Source organism: Orycteropus afer, unplaced genomic scaffold (assembly GCF_000298275.1).
Source record: "Orycteropus afer afer isolate SDZICR_OR568_19922 unplaced genomic scaffold, OryAfe1.0 scaffold00043, whole genome shotgun sequence".
NCBI classification, from domain to species: Eukaryota; Metazoa; Chordata; class Mammalia; order Tubulidentata; family Orycteropodidae; genus Orycteropus; species Orycteropus afer.
In genome coordinates this window covers 15,036,778-15,057,696 of record NW_006921630.1, presented here as the reverse complement: position 1 = coordinate 15,057,696, position 20,919 = coordinate 15,036,778, and the positions used below count along the sequence as shown (strand labels likewise).

At 40.3% G+C, this 20,919-nt stretch overlaps 1 pseudogene; it reads right to left on the bottom strand.

The window, feature by feature from the left end:
- Nucleotides 1–20,069: 20,069 nt before the first annotated feature.
- Nucleotides 20,070–20,702, bottom strand: LOC103194299 (annotated as a pseudogene).
- Between the last annotated feature and the right edge of the window lie 217 nt (nucleotides 20,703–20,919).

The window sequence follows — 20,919 nt, the reverse complement described above, 5'->3', positions numbered from 1 at the left end:
CCTGTTTTAACTTGTTCTATATTGGCCTACAGGCATATCCTCACTGCAGAGTTCATTCTCTGACTTCAAAAAGAATCCTCTTACGAAGGAATGATGCAGCTGGAATTAGAGAATGAAGCTAATTATGTGCCAGTGGATAATGATGGTGGGAAAGATTTTTTTTTAAGCTTCCTTGTCTATATTTTGCAAATGATCGGGTTTTATTTTGAAATGTGTACTGCCCACATGAAATGGCTCAGATACAACCTAGTAGACTTTCTGATAGAGGATTCTCTTTTAAGTTTCTCTGTCCTTCATTTTATGCAATTTGCATAAGATTCAGAAATATGAGCACTCAGTGATTCATTATCATTTGATAATGAATCAAATAATAAACAAAAGGCAGAGTATGAAATAACTTCAGATGTTGTTTAGATTTGAATGGCTGTTTTCCTTTATATCGTAAAACTGTGTTTATTGTTCTGGAAATGCATCTTAGAACAGCTGTGTTACTTTCCCTTTTCTCCACTGGCAACACCTACGTCATTCCATACAAGCCCAGGTTGTACTATTCTGGCACTAACTAGCTGTGGGACATTGACCCTTAATTTCCCATTGGAAGATTTGGACAAGGTGGTATTTAAGATCCTTTCCCATGCTACTTTTCTATAAACACTTTTTTTTTTAAAGCAGTGCTTGTAAAAAATTAACCCTGACAGCCACAGCTGACTTAAGTCAAATGAAAATACTAGGATCTGAGAAAATTCCAAATAACCTTTCACCATTTCCTTTAATTGTTCATAGGCAGTCTTTCAGAAAACTCAGCCTCTCCCTTTACACTCTGAATCTCCCACTCTCCAAGGAAGAGTTCTCTCCCCAGTGTGTCTCTTGATTGGACAAAGTTTGGTATGGGCAGCTGAAAAGAATGATACAGCAGCACTGCAGCCAGCTAATTGGAATTGTTTGCAACCTGGCTGCAGCCATTGATAGGGGGAGGACAAAAGCAAACACACTTGTCATGCTCTGGTCCACGCATGTACATAGCCTTTCTCTTTTATAAAATATCTTCGCCCTCCTTTGAAAATATGTCTGTGTGTACCCTTTTCTACTTTGCTATCCTATTCAACACAAGTCACAAGCTACAGGCTTGATTCAGCCTATACAGATGTTTCCTTGGTCTTCCACATCCATGACCAACCATCCCAATTTGCCCATTTTAGCACTGAAAGCCCCACATCCTAGGAAACCCCTCAGTTCCAGGCAAACTGGGAAGGCTGGACAATCTTTTTAAAAATGTTAACCCAAAAGCTTTTAAAATATAAATTAGTTGGCAATGTTTAAATCAGGCAACTTCACATAAATAATTCAAATTTTTTGGTTTTTCTCTTAAAATTGAAATGTCTGGCACCACTGCACCCTCTTTCATGGCAATAATCAGCATGAGCTGAGTAACAGTTTAGGCAAATCATATTATTTCCAGGGTTCCACAGTCCCTGCCACCCCATAGCACTCACTCCTCACGAGTGAGGCTGAATACCAACCATTTATGATTGTCCTCGAGGTGTTTTTCTTATGGTAAAGTGCAAAGTGAAATATACCCTCTACCTGTGCTTCTATCCCGCCTAGGTGGTGCAAATGGTTAAGTGTTTGGCTATTAACCAAAAAGTTGGCAGATCAAGTCCACCCAGAGGTGCCTCACATGAAGGCCATAGCAATCTACTTACAAAAGTTCACAGCCATTGAAAATCCTATGAAGCACAGTTGTATTCTGACACACACGAAGCTGCTGTAAGTCAGAATCAACTCCACAGCAACTGTTTTATGTTTGGTTTGGTTGGTGTCTCTATCAAAAGGAGGGCAATAGACGATCTACCAATAGGAAAAAAATATTTTTGTGTGCGGAAGTGAAGAATATTCATACACATTTAATAGACCTGGTCCTCTGCAATTGTGTGGATGGCCTACCGGCCCTCTAGGCATTGAGGTGGAAGCTGTGATGCACATAATGGCTTCTGAGCAGTGTCGGCCAATGTGCACCAGCTTCTAGTACCCTAGAAACATTATTACAAAATATCTTAAATACTTGAAACTTCCTGACACAAATTCAATTTCTGTCATTGCTTCTGCCTCTTGTAAAAGATAAGCCTTGTCTTCCCCAAGCATCAGTCTCTCTAATGAATTTCTGTGCTTCATTAATCTTGAAGTCATCAAGAACTCTCTAGGCGAACACATATAATCTATTCCTGGTAATCAATTTTAATATTCTTTCACATGGGAATTATTTATGAAATGCTCATCTAAAAAAAAAAAAAAAAAAAAAGTTTACGTTCTTATCTGTGTTGGTAGAGAGTGAATCCTTACCTGAAAATTTCAGAATAAGCAGCTAATCTGGATGAAATAGTGATTCTCAGCTTCACAGGGGTAGGGATGGTACTTTTTTTTTTTTTGGCTCATCTATTAATCCCCAGAAAACAGTATATGTTTGGTTCGTAGTAAGCACCCAAGGACTATTAATTGAGCGAGTGAATGAGTGAATAAATGGTGTAGAAGAAGGAGTAGGCTTTGAAGTTGGGAAGGCGTGTTCAAATCCTCATTTCTAATCCCAGCTCTTGACTCTTCTTTCCTAGCCTGGCATCTTTGAGGCTTAGTGTCCACATTGACTCCAATATGACTTAGTGTCCAATATGACTCATAGGAAGGCTGTGAGGATTAAATAAGAAAACATTCAAGGCCTCTTCACAGTAGGCACTCAATAAAGAGTAACCATTGAAAGAGCTGGAGTTCCTGGGTGATGCAAATGGTCAGCGTGCCCAGCTGCTAACCAACAGGCTGTGGTTTGAATAGACCCAGAAGCACCTCAGAAGAACGGCCTGATGATCACTTTTGAAAAATCAGCCATTGAAAATCTCATGAAACACAGTTCTAGTCTGACACACATGGGATCACCATGAGTCAGGGTTGATGCAACAGTAACTAGTTTTTCACTGGTCCTCACAAGGTAAATTGGAACGAAAAAATGAAGAAATCTTTAAGCTATCTCTAGTTTTAAAGTTTCCTAAATTTGATAAAATCCCATTCTTAAAAGCACATTCTAAAACTTTGTTTAGGTTTTTGTATAGCTAAATATGAGTAGCTTTTTGTATAACTAAATATTTTTAAATTTTTAAATGAAAGAAATTATTTCATATTGATTCCACTTAAACTTAGATTGTAAAAGGTGTAAAATGGATAAACCAACAACATCCATAATTGCAATGAGGTTTTACTTATATTGAAAAGCATGAAGATGAAAAGTTAAGAATAATACTAACTTGTAGCTTTTATCTTCCTAATATTATGAATTAAGGAAAAGAAAAAATATTGTTGTATGCATCCCAGTATAATGTATACAGTATATTTTATGAAAATAAACAGATTCATAAAAATAAATATATGTCTATGGATTTCAAATAATAAAAAAGAAATCAAATAATGGATTTTTTTTCTTTGCCAATACCAGGAAAGATTATATACTTTTCCTTCCCTGAATTTATTTTTACAAAACTACCCAATCTGAGATTCTGTGCAACTTAAGTCCTCCTTAAGGTTTTTGACCTCAAAAATACTATTTAATGTGATTCCATTTACTATGTATCTAGAAAATATAACATAAATTGATTCAAACAGAATTATAATGTAGTCACAACAATGCAGTTAAACATACCAATGACTGTGAAGATGGAACAGCACTGGACAGTGTTTTGTTCTGCTGTACACAAGGTTGCCATGAATTGTAGCAAACCCAACGGCAACTAACAGCAAAGGCTTGAGTTTAAGCACTGCCCTAATGCTGGAAAAGATGTGCATCACCAGTTGTGAAAAATGGTGTCTAGGCTGAATGACTTCATACTTTCTTATAAAGCTATTAGGTACAAATAGTTTCATTCCCCAGAAGAGCTCAGACCATGGCTTTATTGAGCTTGGTTCATCTTTAGGAATGGTGATGCTGTTTCTAGTCACAAGGTTATACAGTCATATCTTTAGGGAAAATCAAGTATTCCTAAAATTGTATTAATTTACCCACCAGTATCATCTTCAAAAGACTGCTTGGCTTATTTTTAGTGTGAAGTCATTACAAAGCAGAAATGATCAACAAGATTAGCTCATTTTGTTTTAATCAGTTGTCTATCACCACACCTGTGTATGTTGGAGTGCCCCTCACCATTCAGTCCAGGTTCCTTCCAAAGTGTCTTCTTGTGCTGGCTACAGAGACTGGAAAACTAAAACCCACATCTCGCAGACCTCCTGGTAGCCAGGGTTTTAGTTTTAATTTGCCTCACCAATCAGATGGGCTGGCATGGGATAGGGAAGATGCAAATGAGGTAGAGGACAAGCTTTGCAGCTTTTGCTCTTTCTGCTATTGACACTAGACTGGCGGTATCCTATTCTTCTGGGGCAGCTTCCTGATCACGATAGTTCATGATAGTGCTGGCCTCCTTCTCACACTGGTTTCCTAATCCTGGCCATGGAGTTGGTGCCATTGCCAGCAGCAGGCATGTCACCTTCTCAGTTCAGCTACAGGTCTCCTGACTGTAGAACAGCAGTCTCCCTTCCTGGTCCACTCAGTGTGTAGCATTCAAGGCTGTCGTGAAAGCCCAACCTTGAGTCTGTTCTGTCAGCCTTCTGAATGATTCTGTGAACCACATCCTGTAATTAATCCATTTCAGCTTAAACTAGATAGAGTGGGTTCTCTTCTTTGCAACTTAACCCTGACAGAACAACCCTTAACTTCTAAGTATTGAAAATCTCTTCTACCCCAAAATTGGTTGGGGGAGCTATGCTTTCAATAGCTCCACAAACTATGGGCCTGGAACTGTACTAGGCACTGAGGACCCTGATGAACAGGGCAGATAAGATCCAGTAGTCAGGGAGTATTCATTGAAGGGGAGAGACAGAAACCAACCAACCATATAAACCAACAAGGTCATTTCAAAGATAAATGTAATAAAGACACTAAAATAGAGTAACCTTATAGAGAGCAACTCTGAATGGGAAGAAGGGCAATGTTGACTGGGTGATCAGGAAAGGCCTCTCTAAGCAAGTGACATTTGAAGAGACACCTGAGTAACAAGATGGGGTCTGCCCATGTGTCACCTGTGGGTAGAACTTTCCATGCAGTGGGAACAGAGAGAAAAAGGTGAGAAAATGAAAATGGGCTGGTCATATACAAGTGGCAGAAGAAAGTCCGGTGTGGCCAGAGCTCAATGAACACAGACAAACAAGGTAGGAGCAAGGCAGTGAATAAACTAAAATAAAGCAATAAATAAATAAATAAAGTGAACCAAGGAACAAAGTAGTGAATAAAAGAGTCAAAAATTCCTATTCTCATAAAGGACACATTCAAGTGGTAGGGAGGGGAGGAACAATGATCAAATAAATAAATAAAATACATATTGTATTAAATCAGTAGTTCTTAACCAGGGATGATTTTGTACCCCAGGGGACATTTGACAATGGCTGAAGATATTTTTGGTTTCTTCAACTGGTCGGGGGAGGGGTCCACTATTGGTATTTGGTAGGGAGAAACCAGAAAAGCTGCTAAACATCCTGCAGCGCACAGGGAAACTCTCAACAAAAAACCAAAAAACCAAACTCACTGCTGTGGAGTTGGATCCGACTCACAGCAGCCCCTCCTTGGGTTTCTGAGGCAGTATCACTATGGAAGTAGATTGCCCAACCTTCCTTCCGAGCCCAAAATACCAATAGTGCCAAAATTGAGGAATCCTAAATTAGTTGATGACAAGAGTTATAGAGGAAAAAAAAAAAAAAAACATAGAAAAGGGGATAGGGAATGCCAGGGGACAGTGGGTGGTGGGAGCACCTCAGGAGAGAATTTAGACAGAAGACAGCACCTGAACAAAGAACCGCAGGAGGTGAAGCTCCTGAGCTGTGCAGATATTCACAGAAAGAACACTGTAGTGCAGGGAATGGCATATGCAAGGGCCCTGAGGCAGAAGTATGTTTGGCAAGTTCAAAAAGCAAGGAGACCAATGTGGCAGGGGCAAAGTAAGCAAAAAAAGGAGAGAAGCAGAGATGAAATTGAAAATGTTACAGGGGCCAAGATTTTTCAAGCTTGTGCTTGTGCTCTGAGTGATACAGAAAGCAATTAAGGAGCTTTGGGCAGAGCAGAAACATGATTTCTGGCTTTGTTTTTAAATGGATCACTCTAGCTACCAGTTGGGGAATGATTCATAAGAGAACAAGGGCAGAAAGCAGGGAGAACAATTAGTTGGCATTAAGTTGATTACATAAGAAAGGGAGAAAGTAAGGATAGCACTCAGGTTTCTGGCCTGAGTCACTGCAAGTTCTGAGTTGCTGTACACTGAGATGGGGAGGTCTATGGGAGAAGGAGGTTGGGAAGGTGACAGAGATCAGGCGTTCCAGGTTGGACAAATTGAGCTTGCAGTATCTCTAGATATCTGAGTGGAGATGGCACAGACTGTGAAATATCTGAGCCCTGGATTTAGGAGAGAGGTTTGGGCTGAATACATATATAAATTTATTGGAATCAACATATAGATGGTATCTAAACCTGTAAGGTAGATAAAATCACCAAGAAAGTGAGCGGGGAAAAGTCTGGGGGCTACAAAGTTATGCAGGACCAGGTTGTACAGAATGTTTATCAATATGCTGGAAATATATGGTCAAATATTTTACTAGAAAAGACAAGTTATAATTATAGTTTAGAATCTCCTTTTAAAATATGTGACTATTGTATAACCTTCATATAGTCACTTTTCAGAATAAATCCCAATAGTAGGAGATTGTTGCTATAAACTCCTTATGGAAAAACTTAAAACAAGATATTTAAAGCTCCAATTGCAGTAATCTATAGTGCAATTGTATTAGAATTCCATGTTGCTGTTGTTGTTATTTGCCATCGAGTCGGCAAGCTGGACCATAAAAGTCATCTAATCCGAATCAAAAATATTAAAGGTAAGGAAGCTGAGGCCCCACATGGCCATGCCATAGAGCCATGGTACTTTAGAGTATCATTTGCCAAAAGTCACACAGCTAATTAGGGGTATAACCAGAACTCAAAGCTAAATCTCCTATTTCTTTTTTTTTTTTTTTTGGTGCTCTTCCTACTTTGTTACCCTGACCTGAGAAGTCCAGCTCAAAACAAAGAAAACATTGTCCTAAATCAGTCATTTCAATTGAGGAAGAAAGTTTGTTTATTAACACTGATATTCACAAAACTCATCCAATAAACAGCCTATAGCATAAAGCAAAGCACCTCTGTGTATACAGAAGAATAAGAACAATTCTGTGCACTGAACTCAAGCCAGACCAGGCTTACTGGTTGGACAGAGTCTGGCAGAACTCCTGAGACTATGGCCCTTGGTTGCCCTTTGGCCCTGGAACTTAACTCCCGTAGCTCAATTTTCAGTCAAACAATAGACAGGTCTACAAGATGAATAACTTTAGGAAGGTACACACTCCTTAGAAAAATCTACCATTTGAGATTTAAAAAAAAAAGGCAGCATTTGTCCAAGGACAAAATTCAGAAGGCAGGAAGAATTTGGAGAGAAGGATTGGAAACAAGAAACACAGGGAGGAAGTGGGAGGAGTGATGTTACATTGAAGGGAGTGCAAACAATGACATGAAACAAAATGTGTGTGAATTTTTGACTGGAAAACTGATTTGTTCTGTAAACTTTCACCCAAATCATAATAAAAAGTTCTTTAAAAAGGAAGAAACCCCTGTTTGGGGAGGCCATATAAGTAAAATAAGCTCTCTGGCAATTGGCCCAGTTGCTCTCGTAGCTGTGAGTAAGGTAAGTCTGTATGGGGATATAACTTGGTTAGCTCAAGATTCAGTTCTCACCCTGCAATAAGAAAATCAACATTGAGAAAACTGCTATTCACCTCTGATGGAATCTCCCACAACGCTAACAGTAATGGGAGGGAAGGAAAGTGATTCTGGGTTTTGTATGAAACATAGAAGAACGGATCTCCATTTCATTCTTATCTCAAAGCACACTTACTAGTATGCACATTCATTCCCCTGGCATGGGGAAAAGTTATGAGGCTGCAAGGGCTTCACTGTACATAAAGGAACAGAAACATCAGCAGAGGAAGTGAGCTGGCCCAGTCATCCTGTGAGTCAGCGGTCAAAGATTGAGCATTCTAGCCATAGCACAGCCACTGGCCCTATATCCTCCTCTATCCCCAGTAAGCAAACCCAGACAGGCAATGCAGACCCAGGCCTGGACTAGTCCAGTGGGAGCGGGGGAAGATGGCAAGAGAGCTTCCGCTAAGGCCATGAGCAACCCATAACTGAAGAACACAAAGCTAATAACTTAAGATGTCAAAGCCTCTGCCAGTCAAATATGTCAAGGTTCTCCCTCTTAGATGTCATTCCTACACTCTAGGACAAAATTTAGGTGGCTCACCATTTTTTTCTTTCATTGTGTTTGTGTGTATATGTGTGTCAGTTATTATTTCTGAACAAAAGCACCCTTAGAAAATGTTTTCTTTGGATACTTTTTCAAAACATATAGTTTAAGGTTGTTTTCTGGAGCTTTATTCACTTCCTTTCTTCTAGGCAGGAAAAAATTACTCCAGAGACAGGAAATTTCATTTAGTAGAAATCTTCTTTTGAAAAAGTGTACTACCAACATCTTCAAAAAATCTAAGGATACAATTATCTACATTTCCAGAACAAGTCCTTAAATGGGAAGCTCCCCAATGTTGCTTCCTGGGAAATGGGGTCCTTAAGCAAATAACTTGAATCCTATTTAGTTATTTTCCCATGTGGTAGAATTCTTGCTTATTTTCTAGGCTACTCTCAGAAAAGTGTATCAATTATACCCATACTTCAAGGCTAAGTTCATATACATCTCTTCTCTGAGGTTTCCTTGACCCCTCACAGCTGTGTGTGCGTGTGTGTGTGTGTGTGTGTTAGCACCTCTCTCTACTAGACTACAATGTCCTTAAAGTCAGGACTTTAGTTTGCAATTCTATACCCTCCTCTTATACCTAACATGTCCTTTTGTTTTAAAAATAGGAAAATCTCATACAAGGATAGCTAGAAGGAAAAGATTGCTTGGCTACCAGGCTAAAAGGGATGTCCTTTTTTTTTTTTTATAAGTGTAGAGCATGGATAAATATGCTTACAAAAGCTACTACCCAAATGGAGCATTTAAGGTCATTCCATGTCACTGAAGGGAGCTCTGGTAGCATAGTGCCTAAGGCACTTGACTGTTAACCAGAAGGCTGGCGGTTCAAACCTACCAGCCACTCCTTGGAAGGAAGATGGGGCAATCTACTTCCATAGTGATACTGCCTCGGAAACCCAAGGAGGGGTCGCTATTAGTTGGGTCCGACTTGACAGCACATAACAACAACAACAACATGTCACTGAAGGTGTTCAAGTCAAGTGGACAGTCACTGTTAAGAGAAGCTGTAAAGAGATAGAGCAGTTGGGGAGGTAGGCCCGATGACTTCTCAAGCAGGCTCTTTCTAACTCTGAATTTCAATATTATTTTTAGTAGGCTTTGACTTAGCTTGGTAATCCTGTTTTCTTCTGCCTTCATGGACACCACTATGACTGTCCAGCCATTCTAGTAGCTTTTTCAAACAGCTTTTTCAAGTAGTTTCAATTGAAGCAATCTAGCTGAGCTTCTAAGGAAAATATCACAGAAGCCTTCTAGCCCTAACATTGTCCCATCCTCACTTTCTTTAATTATTACAAAGGCCAATGGTTCAGGAAACCCATAAAGTGATTGGTATCTAGACTCTTTAACTCTAAAACCCAGGTTCAGATATTCAGGTTTACATGCCAATTTTGTACTCACTTGTGTACTCATAATCTCTCCAAGCACAGTCCAAAACTAATAATCCTGATATTTACCATTGTTGTTCAGTGTCCTATATCTTGTTAGTGGGAATTGCATGGACTTTTGACTGGCTTCACTCTTTCCCAGTAATTTTAAGTGGCAGATGAGTGGCACAGAGTTGAAAATATGCCCCTTGAATATACCATACTTCCTGATCATCAGTATTCCTTATGGTAGCGTAATAATTCACTGAAACATATACACAAAACATAACTGAAACAAACTGTTACTACTCAGTGGAATAATATATTAGTAGTAGAATATCAGGCAGCAGTGGGGTTCAGGAGCTGAGTGAGAAAGGGAGATTCAGGTGGCAAAAATTGTTAAGCAGTTGACACTAACTGAAAGGCTAGTAGTTCAAATCTACACCCAGGTACCTCAAAACAAAGTCCTGGCAATCTACTTCTGAAAGATCACAAGACACTGGAGACTATCTGGAGCACAGTTCTACTCTGAAACACATGGAGTCTCTATGAGTCAAAATCAACTTGACAACCACCCGTTTGGTTTTTTGGTTTCTCTATGACTCTATTTATTTATCTTTCTATTTATCTATCTTTTAAGCACAGCACTTATTAGAGTAATGCTAGTCCATACGTGTTGTGTACACAAATTTATGTAAAGCAAAGGATTGAAGTGATGGACATTAATCAGGGTACAAAAAGCAATATGACTTATCATATGATAAGCTGTTTCTTTTTTCTATTTGCTTTACGACTTCGAAAGAAAGGCTGATAAATGAAAAGATAGCATGACAGATCTGTCACATGTTTCTTTTCACAATGTAAATCTCTTTGTGAGATTAATATAACTTTCTCCAGTTTCAGGTTATTCTTGTCAATATAAAGGAAAATACCTGGTACATTAAATCCTAAAGTATAATAATCACAAATTACTTAAAGTAATTCCATCTAATTGAAAACAAGTTCTCTGTTAAAAATCAACTATAGTGTTTTCAAGAGCATCTTTATCATCAGTGGGAAAATGTGATCTGTCTGGGTACTTATAAAAAAGAAAACTTACTGCCGTTGAGTGGGATCTAACTCATAATGACCCCTCCTTGGGTTTCTGAGGTGGTATCACTATGGAAGTAGATTGCCCAACCTTCCTTCCGTGGAGTGGCTGGTGGATTTGAACCACCAGCCTTCTGATTAGCAGTGAAATGCCTTAGGCACTACACTATCAGAGCTCCCACAAGTGCAAAACAATCAAGCTATATTTATGGTACATAGCTCAACAAATGATACTAAAAACATAATTGCCTCAGCCTGTAAAGACTTCTCCTATGAGGTCACTGTAGGACTCAAGAACACACTGTGTTGATTCATTGACTATATATGAATATACTGAAAAAAGTGTGCTCTAATAAGTTTGTTGGAGCCCTTGTGGCACAGTGGTTAAACACCCAGGAGCTAACTGAAAGGTAAACAGTTTGATCCCCCAAACCCCATCAGCTGCTATGTGGGACAAAAATGACGCAGTCTGCTTGTGGAAAGATTATAACCTTGGAAACCCTATGGGGCAGTTCTACTCTGTCCTATAGGGTTGCTATGTGTCAGAATTAACTCAGGCAGTCAAGAGTTCCTGACCTCCCTAGAAATATCAAATTCAGGCTTCCGTAGCCTAGCACTTCCAAAACCAAAAACCAAATTCACTACCGTCAAGTTGGACTCATCTCATAGCAACCCCTCCTTGGGTCTCCAAGGCAGGATCTCTACAGAAGTAGATTTCCCAGTCTTCCTTCTGAGGAGTGGCTGGTGGGTTTGAACCACCAGCCTTCTGGTGAGCAGTCAAATGCCTTAGCACTACACCACCTGAGTTCCTACCCTAGCACTTACTGGTCATTTATTAAATAGTTGTCATATTAATTCAAATAGTCACCAAATCTGATTAGTCAAACACTATGAATTCACTCTTACATTGACCAAGAAAAAAATAATAATAATTGAGGCATCTTACCTCGATTGTGGGAGCTCTGGTAGCATAGTGCCTAAGGCCTTGACTGCTAACCAGAAGGCTGATGGTTCAAACCCACCAGCCATTCCTTGGAAGGAAGATGGGGCAATCTACTTCCGTAGTGATACTGCCTCGGAAACCCAAGGACAGGTCGCTATGAGTCGGGTCTGACTTGACGGCACATAACAACAACAACAACAACACCTCGATTGTTATAGAGAAGGGTTCTGAAGCATAATGCCAACACAGGGGAATGAATTAAAGGAGTTAGAAGACCCTCAGCTGTAAAGGAGGAATCATATCCACTCATTTTCCTACTGAACATCACTTACCAGGGCATGGAAAAATCCCAACCCCAGCATTTTGCTGTCTTTAACCAGCCCTGCTGGCATCCTGGCCGACCAATTTGGAAGCCATGATTAATCCCTTGGTAAAAAGAAAATAAACTCTGGAGCCAAGAGAAGCCAAACCTGAGTCAGTCTCTGGAGACTCTACGCCTTTGCCAATATAGCTCTACCTCCTCCTCCAGGAACTGGCTCACTTGCCTGATGATTTTCAGCAAACAGAAAGGCCTTTCTGCTGTGACAGCAGAGCTCAGTGAAGCAGACACTGAAATGTCTTTGTAAGTAACTAACCCAGATATATGCAGAGGTCACCATGTCCTGTACGATTCAAATGAAATTGGCCGGAACACCATCCTGTATAAAGAAGAAACCCCAGTAAACTTCCTAATTCTTCAGGGATAAGGGAGTGTAGGTGGGTAATACTCACTGCCATCAACTCTATTCCAACTCAGTGGCACTATTGGGCAGAGTAGAACTGCCCCATAGGGTTTCCAAGGCTGTGAATCTTTAGGGAAACAGACTGTCTTATGTTTCTCCTGTGGAACAGCTGGTGGGTTCGAACTGCCGATCTTTTGGTTAAAAATCCAATGCCTCAACCACAGCACCACCAGAGGTGGATTTCTCTCCATTATTACTAAGTCCAGCTTTGTTCTATGTCTCATCTTGCCATTGCACAAATGCTATTACTGCTTTTGCCCCATGCTGGACATGGCCCTAAGCCCTTCACACACACCCCTCACTTTATTTACTTCCCCCAAAATCTCACTCATTCAAGTTTTAGGTGTAACTAACTTTTGTGGAAGATTCAAGGCAATGGAGAAGATTTCATGGAAGCACCAAAACCAACTTGAAAATATAAAGCAAATATCCCTATTCTTAAAAGTCCTTCAACTACCCTGGTCCCAGGAGTTTCTTACCAGCTACTCTTTTGCCATAGGGTCTGGTCTCCTATGCTCACTCCCTTCTTTCTCTATTCCTGCCTTCCTCTCTTTCCCCAGCTAATCCTTTCTCCCAAATTCCTATCACTGTGCTATGTAAACATAACTTCGGTTTTCTTGTCTCCTTACAGACTATGTCCTTGTACTCCTAAAATATTTCCCTAAACAAAGACACTCCTTTTCCTAAAAGGAACTTTATGGTCAGGTATTCAAATACATTTTCACATACACACATGTGCATGCACTCACCCCTAATGAAAACATAGAAAACACACCATCAGACTTGTAAATTCACAGAGGATGTCCACGGGACTAGAATAGGAGAATTGGAAAGAATGAGAGGATGTTTTAAATTATGCTTTGATTTTTAAACATGATTACTGATTTTCCCTTACTTTATTAGAGTGCAATGTTTACTGGAAATATTCAAGATTCTCAGTTTCTGTGTATCTCTCTGAGGCTGGACAGGCACAAGGAAGTCTATCTGTAATTACTCAGTGACCCATACACTGTATCAGCTCAGGTTATCATTTTCTCCTGGACCCATGTGTTATTTCAGCCTCTACTCACCCTCACACAGACACATACACACACACACACACACACACACACACTTTTTCCTTCTAGAATGCGTTTCCACCTTTCTTCTCTGAATCAGATCCACTTTTCAAGGTTTTTCTGCGTGAAGCTTCCCACATTGTGGCATTTTCAAAAAATTCTTTCTCATATATATTTATATTTTTTACACAAGCCTTTCCTTCCTAACAGAAAGCCACCTAAGCTTGCAAGCAGCCATCTAGATGCAACGATGGGTCTCTCCTCATCCAGAGCCAAGAAGAATGAAGAAAACCAAAGATTCACGGAAACAATTAGTCCTAGCAACTGATACATCATACCACCTGCAGCCTATACGACTATGAGACCAGAAGAACTAGATGGTGCCTGGCTACCACTGTCAACCAGTCCAAGGGGGATCTATGTAGGAGATCCTGGATAGAGAGGGAGAACAATGTGGAACAAAATTCAAAATCATTTGAAAAAAAAAAGGGGGGGACCAGGTTTGCTGGTCTTATAGAGCCTGGTGGAACCCATGGAGTCTATGGCCCCTAGCTGCCCTTCAGGTCTGGAATTGAACCCACTCCTGTGGCTTCCAGGCAAACAAAAGACAGGCATATTAGTTGAACATTTACCTGAGGTACATACACTCCTTGGAGAGAACAATCATGGGAGAAAGAAGGGCTGTTTGTGCACAGGGAGAGAGCTCAGGAGGTGGGGGTGTATGGGGGGTGGACACAGGGAAGAGATGGCTGTCGGGAGGAAGTGGGAGGGGAGCTGTTGCATTGGGATGGATTGTGGTCAATGTCATGAGATAGGGTGTGTGTGGACTGCTGTGTGGAAGGTGAATTTGCTCTGTGGATTTTCACTCAAATCATAATTTTAAAAAAAAGAAAAGAAAGAAAGCCACTTGCCATCACATCAACTCCAACTCATGGGGACCCCATGTGTATCCGTAGAAGTGTGCTCCATGGGGTTTCCAGTGGATAATGTTTTGGAAGTAGATCACCAGTCCTTTCATCCAAGATGCTTCTGGATGGACTTGAACAGCCAGCCTTTTATCTAGCAGTCTAGTACATTAATCTTTCCTACTGGAGATGTAAATGCTCTGAGGTCAAGGACGTTCTTTGTGTTCCCTCATATTAATGAGCACAGTTAGATATGCAGTAGATAGATGCTCAGCAAATGCCTGTTGAATTGTGTGAGGAGCAAATCCTTCAGACAAGACGGGCAGTCATGGTTTTCTCTGTTCCTCTCCTTTTTGGCATCATTAGGCCTTAGAACAAACTACCACACTCCACTGAGGCCTGACATTTATTAGCAAGATTAAAAAGATACAGTTCTGGGCTAACCACCTCAGGAAGTTAAGGAGGCATGATGCAGAAGGATGTTTGTTAGCAGGGTTGCAATTAGTCACTTAGGCTAAAATAGCTCGGAGAGGAAGTTGTTAGTCTCCTCAGCTGTGGTGCACATGAAGCATACATAACACACACTTACCATCTACCTAAATGGACCTAGCTGGCCAGAGGGAGACTGGCAGTAGGTAGGTTCCCATTTAAGTCCCTCACCGGTGGCAAAAAGTGGGGTGTGCAAAAAAGAGTCATCATTTCTGCCCAGACAGTTCTTGAGGGGGCACTGCTCATTATGGAAAGTTTTCAGTTGTATGCTGTCTGATTCTTGTAAGTAATAAAAGCTACTTTCCAAGAGCTAACATGTGTACAGGCTGTGAGTGGAAGGACATGATGTTTATGGAGCAATCAATACTAGTTATTGGTGCCCATTTCCTAATGATCTCCTAGCTATGTAGAAATACAACCTCTGAGCACCAGGCAGATTTGGTATATTGTCTTGCAGTTAGGGCCACCCAGATAATCCAGGATAATCTCATCTCAAAATCTTTAATCACATCTGCAAAGAATGTATTTCCAAATAAAACAACATTGATAGATTTCAGGGATTAGAACATGAGTATCTTTTGGGAGGCCACTTTTCATTCTACCATCATACATTGGGTTCTCAAGCTTATTATCCATCAGAATCATCTGGACGACTTTAACACAGATTGCAGGACCCCACTCCCAGAGATTCTGACTCAGTAATTCTGAGGTGTGCCCAAGCTTTTGAATTATTGACAAATTTCCAAGTGATACTGATGCTGCTAGCCCTGAAGCCACACTTTGAGAGATACTACCTTATTTTACATCTAATATTTTTAAAATTATCTTCTTGCTTAATTTTCTCATCTTAAGCTATATTTGCCAGCTTTTTGTATAGTCTTTTGTACATATTCTAACATCAGAGATGTTGCCAGGAAGAATGCAGCTGATACTTAATTTAATTCTCTTTCCAGATACTGCCATGCTATTAGGTGCCACTGATTCAATTTCTACTCATAGCAACCCCACGTGACAGAGTAGAACTACCCCATAGGGTTTTTGTGACTGTAATTTTTACAGAAGCAGATCACCAAGTCTTTCTCCTGTGGAGCCACTGTGTGGGTTTGAAACACCAACCTTCAGTTAGCAGCCAACTGCACCCCCAGGACTCCTTGCTATGCTATTAGCTATAGACCAATTAGTACACGGGCACTCTGATGCAGTAGTGCCTAAGGTATTTGGCTGCTAACCAGAAGTCTGGAGGTTCAGACCCACCAGCCACTTCTCAAAAAGAAGATTGGGCAATCTACTTCCATAGAGATACCGCCTCGGAAATCCAAAGAGGAGTCACTATGAGTCGGATCTGACTCGACGGCAGTGCATTTTTTAATTAATACACACTCCTTAATATAGTATTTAAAGTTCTCCATAATTAAACCTCCAAAACTTTCAGCCATGTCTTCCATTTGCAGGTAGATTCTTTGCAGTTCCCAAACACCTTCTGCATACCTCTCCCAAGTAAGACATCTCCACATGTGGTATCAGCTAGATGGGGTGTCTTCTTAACGCATGCCCAAAGTTCCATCTCTGTCTATCAAAATCTTAACATTCCATAAAGTCCAATCCAATTACCTAGACTTTTCTGATAAGTTCAAATCAATATGATCTCTCCCACTGCACTGAACTCAAGAGCATCTTTTTGGTGACGTTTAGTATATTCTCTCTTGAATCATTATTATCTGTGTACTTTCTATTCCCTTCATAGATTATAAACCTCTTGAGGGTAAAGATTATCTCTTCTTTATTTTCATATCTTTTGTGATACCTAGAATAGTAATTGATATTTGTAAAACTGAAAATTGACAATAGACTTCTGTCTGTTGTTTAGCACTTCATACCTGCTTTAATCTCTTTTAAAAGGCATTCAAATGTAGCAGTTGCCATTGAGTCAACTCTGACTCATGGTGACCCCACGTGTGTGAGAGTACATCTGAACTCCATAGGGTTTTCAATGGATGATTTTTTGGAAGTAGATCACCAGGCCTCTCTTCCAAGGCATCTTCATACGGACTTGAACCATCACCCTTTCAGTCAATAGCCAAGTACATTAACCATTTGCAACAACCAGGAACTCCAGAGTGTTTGCTTATTTGCTTTGGTGACCCTACATCATACATCATTGGAGGAACTTCTGTTCTATACCAACTATGCAATTTTGATGATGGCTGTCAATTACAGTACCCTACACGTTAGCCATACTGTTTCTACCCCCTGCCACAAAGATGAGCCTCTCTCCCAGGATTTTTTAATTAGGGTCCAGAGAAAACTCATCCTTTTATTCAGATAGAGAAGGTGGGTATATACCAGCCTTGTTGGGAAAACAGGCTTGAAAGAATGAGGTCAGCATGCAAAAAGAAATAAGGATAAAAGGTACAGGGAAGTGAGTCCTTTCTTTAATGCCATCAGATCCTCAGGCTCATTGGTTCCTGCCCTTCTGGCAGCTGTGTTACATGAGCTAATATGGTTGCTATTTTGCCTACTCGAGTTCAGGTTACTTTCTGTCATTTGCAATCAAAAGTCCTGACTACTAACTCATGTGAAATGTAGTAGGAAGGTGGGGGGAGGGGGGTGTCATTGTTTGGGAAGTAGTGAGTTTCTGTTTATGGTGATGGAAATCTGGCATTGATTAGGGTAATGGTTGCACAACACAATTAATGTAATTGATATCACTAAAACATACATCTGAAAAAGTTTCAGTTGACAAATGCTGTGTTTTTGGGGTTTTTTAACAGTAATAACAACAAAAAAAGAGCAGCTGCTGATCCTGCTTATGTATGTAAATACCTTATGGGATTTTTTTCTTGGTTCACAGGTTTAGGTCATGGTTTTGTGGGCCGTTCCAGTCAATTGGCGTAATAGTGTATGTAATGCTTCTATTCTACTTCCTAGTTCATTGTGCAGTATCTGGGGTTTTAAAAGCTTGCCAGCGGCCATCCGAGGTACAACAATTTGTCCCTATTTGCCATGAGCAGCAGAGAAAGAAGAGGGTCAGGAATAGGAGGAAGAACTGGAATAGATGTCTAATTGCCTCCATGGACAACTGCCTCCTTTTCCATATGACCAGAAGTGGATGATGCCAAGCTACCATTTTATTTTTCTATAAAATCTTCAATAGGAGGAAAATGTGGAACAGAATTTGAAACTCCCATGGACTCCAGACTTTAACCCTGTAACTATTGCTGTAAGGAAATCTTTAAACTTTAAATTTTAAACCGACACTATCCCCTGGAGGGCAAAGTTATGAAAACTTCTTAGCCATAACTAAATACCTTGAAGGAATCAATTACTGGGCATAGAGACTCAGGACCATAGTCTCTGGGGACACTGAGGTCAATTGCCAAAACATAGTCCATAAAGACTATGTTCTACATCCTACCTTGGTGAATAGTGACTAAGGTCTTGTAAGTTTATGAGCAGCCATCTAAGGTGCAACTATTTGTTTCTCCCCATCCAGAGCAAAGAAGAGTGAATAAAATCAAAGATGTGAAGAAATAATTCCAAAGGACTAATGGACTACATGAACCCCAGCCACCTTAACTCTGAGATCAGTAGAACCAGATGGTACCCAGCTACCATTGCTGACCGCTCCGAAAGGGATCACAATAGGAGGTCCTAAATAGAGTTGGAGGAAAATGTAGAACAAAACTCAAAACTTCCTAAAAAGGAACAAGTTTACTGGTCTGATAGAGACTGGAGGAACCCTTGAGACTATGTATGGCCCTTAGACACCCTGCGACAGCAAATAACATAACATAACATAACATAACATTAGACACCCTGCAAGTCTGGAACTGAACTCACCCTTACGGCTCAATTTTCAGCCACGGACAGACAGGCCTATAAGGTCTGTGCATGCCAGGGAGGTACACATTCATTAGATCAACCATACATGATCAAAAGGGCAGCATTCACCTAGGGATAAAACTCAGAAGGCAGGAAGGGGTAGGAAAGAAAGACGAAAGGAAATGGTAACCATAGGAGGCCATGGGAGGTCATGGGAGGCCCACTGTTGCATTGTGGGGACTGCAACCAGTGTCAAAACAAAACGTGTATGAATTGTTGAATGGAAATCCAATTGTCTACGTAAATGCTAACCCAAATTACTATAAATAAATTAATTTAATTAAAGAAAGAAACTATCCTCTGAATAGTCATCTTTAAACCAAATAATAGGTTAATTAGTAAAGAATGTTTGCTTTGAATATTGTATGTGTGTGTGGTTTTTTTTTTTTTTTTTTTTTGTTTTTGTTTTTGTTTTTTTAGAGGAACCCAAACTATATAGCCTTTTATTTCTAAACAGGCTTTAAGTGCTCTTTCATGAGATAACATTTTAATGATTCAAGCAGACAATGAGAAGGACTGAAATTTTCACAAAGAAAGTCAAGACCAGTTTTACTCTGACATCAAAAAAGAATGTCTCTCCATTCCAATCAAAAAACGAATATACCTATGGTGAGTTGGAAAACAGTTTAACACACCAAAATCTCTAGGAGAATCTTAGATGTTTACAAGGACAACTCTTCTACTACTGCATCCTTCATGGTAGTGTATCACAAGTCAAAAGTTTCTGGTTGCTTCATCTACTTAAAACCAGACTTAAGAAACAACCTGCATCATACCAACTCCAGGCTTCAGTGTGAACCATCAAAAAGCTCTCTTGGAAGGGTTTTCTCTCTCTGAAAGCAACTCTATTGTCCAGAGAACGCTCAAGGCCCATGCACCTTTCTTCTTTCAACTAGCCAAGAAAGAATTAAATGCCTCAAAATGCCTAGGAGCTCCCAATAGTTAGTCAAGGCAAGTATGAATCATGGCTGCATGCCATCTTCTAGGTTTGACAAAAATCGGTTTTAAGGAAAATATTAAAATCATGATCAAATCTGGTGACTGATATACTGAAGCACCAGTGTGGAAAGTCTCATGCAATAGGAAGACTAGCACTAGTACTTCTTCTTTCAGTGACAGACCTTTCTACATTTTGGCCTAGAAGAAGATGATTTTTTTGTGCTTGGAGTTGGTGATTTGCCCCTTGGACTACAGCCTCTGAACAGCTTCCCTCATATGCTTGGGTTGTAATGGCGGCATTTCTCCCCACTACTCACACACGTCCAGTGCTTCTTCTACCACCTCCCCAAAAAAGACCTTGGAGATACCAGACATGGCAATAACAACACTCTGAGACACCGAGGTGCCAGTGATAGATTGGATCAGCCTTTTAATGGCTGCTTTGGGGAAAGCTGACTGCTGATACATTTCATAACGGTTTAGCTGCTCCTCAGAAAAAGAAGAAACCAGGATTTGCATCTTCTGAATTTCATCTTCATCCACTTTCGTTTCGTCTCTTTCTTTTCTTTAGTATCTATTTTCACTTTTTTGCTGCTGGAGTAAGTAATGTTGAGTCTTCCCTTTCAACTGCTGTTAAATCTGAGAAGTCCTCACTCTTCAGCTCGCCTTCCTCCACCGCAGTTTCTTTTAAGTCACCATCTCCGTTCCCGTCTGTTTCCTCCGGGATTCCTTCCATGTTGGTGGTTCTGGGACCCAGTGGAGCGGCGGTGTCTCATTTGACTCCCCTGTCTTTCCACCTTTGTCTGTGGGCGACTCGCAGGCATTGTCCATCACGGCAAGACGAGAAGGCGAGGGGAAATCGCTGCACTGTCAGACGCCATATTGTGCTTTTTTAAAGAACGATCTGCATGTGATCAAATTGGCAACAGCAACTCCAAAGGTTAGATGAAAAGGTCAGGGGCAGTCAGTTTATGTTAATTTGGAAAAGGTTATCAAGAAAGGTAGCACAACTTGAAGAATGTAACTAATGTTATGGAATCACAAAGGT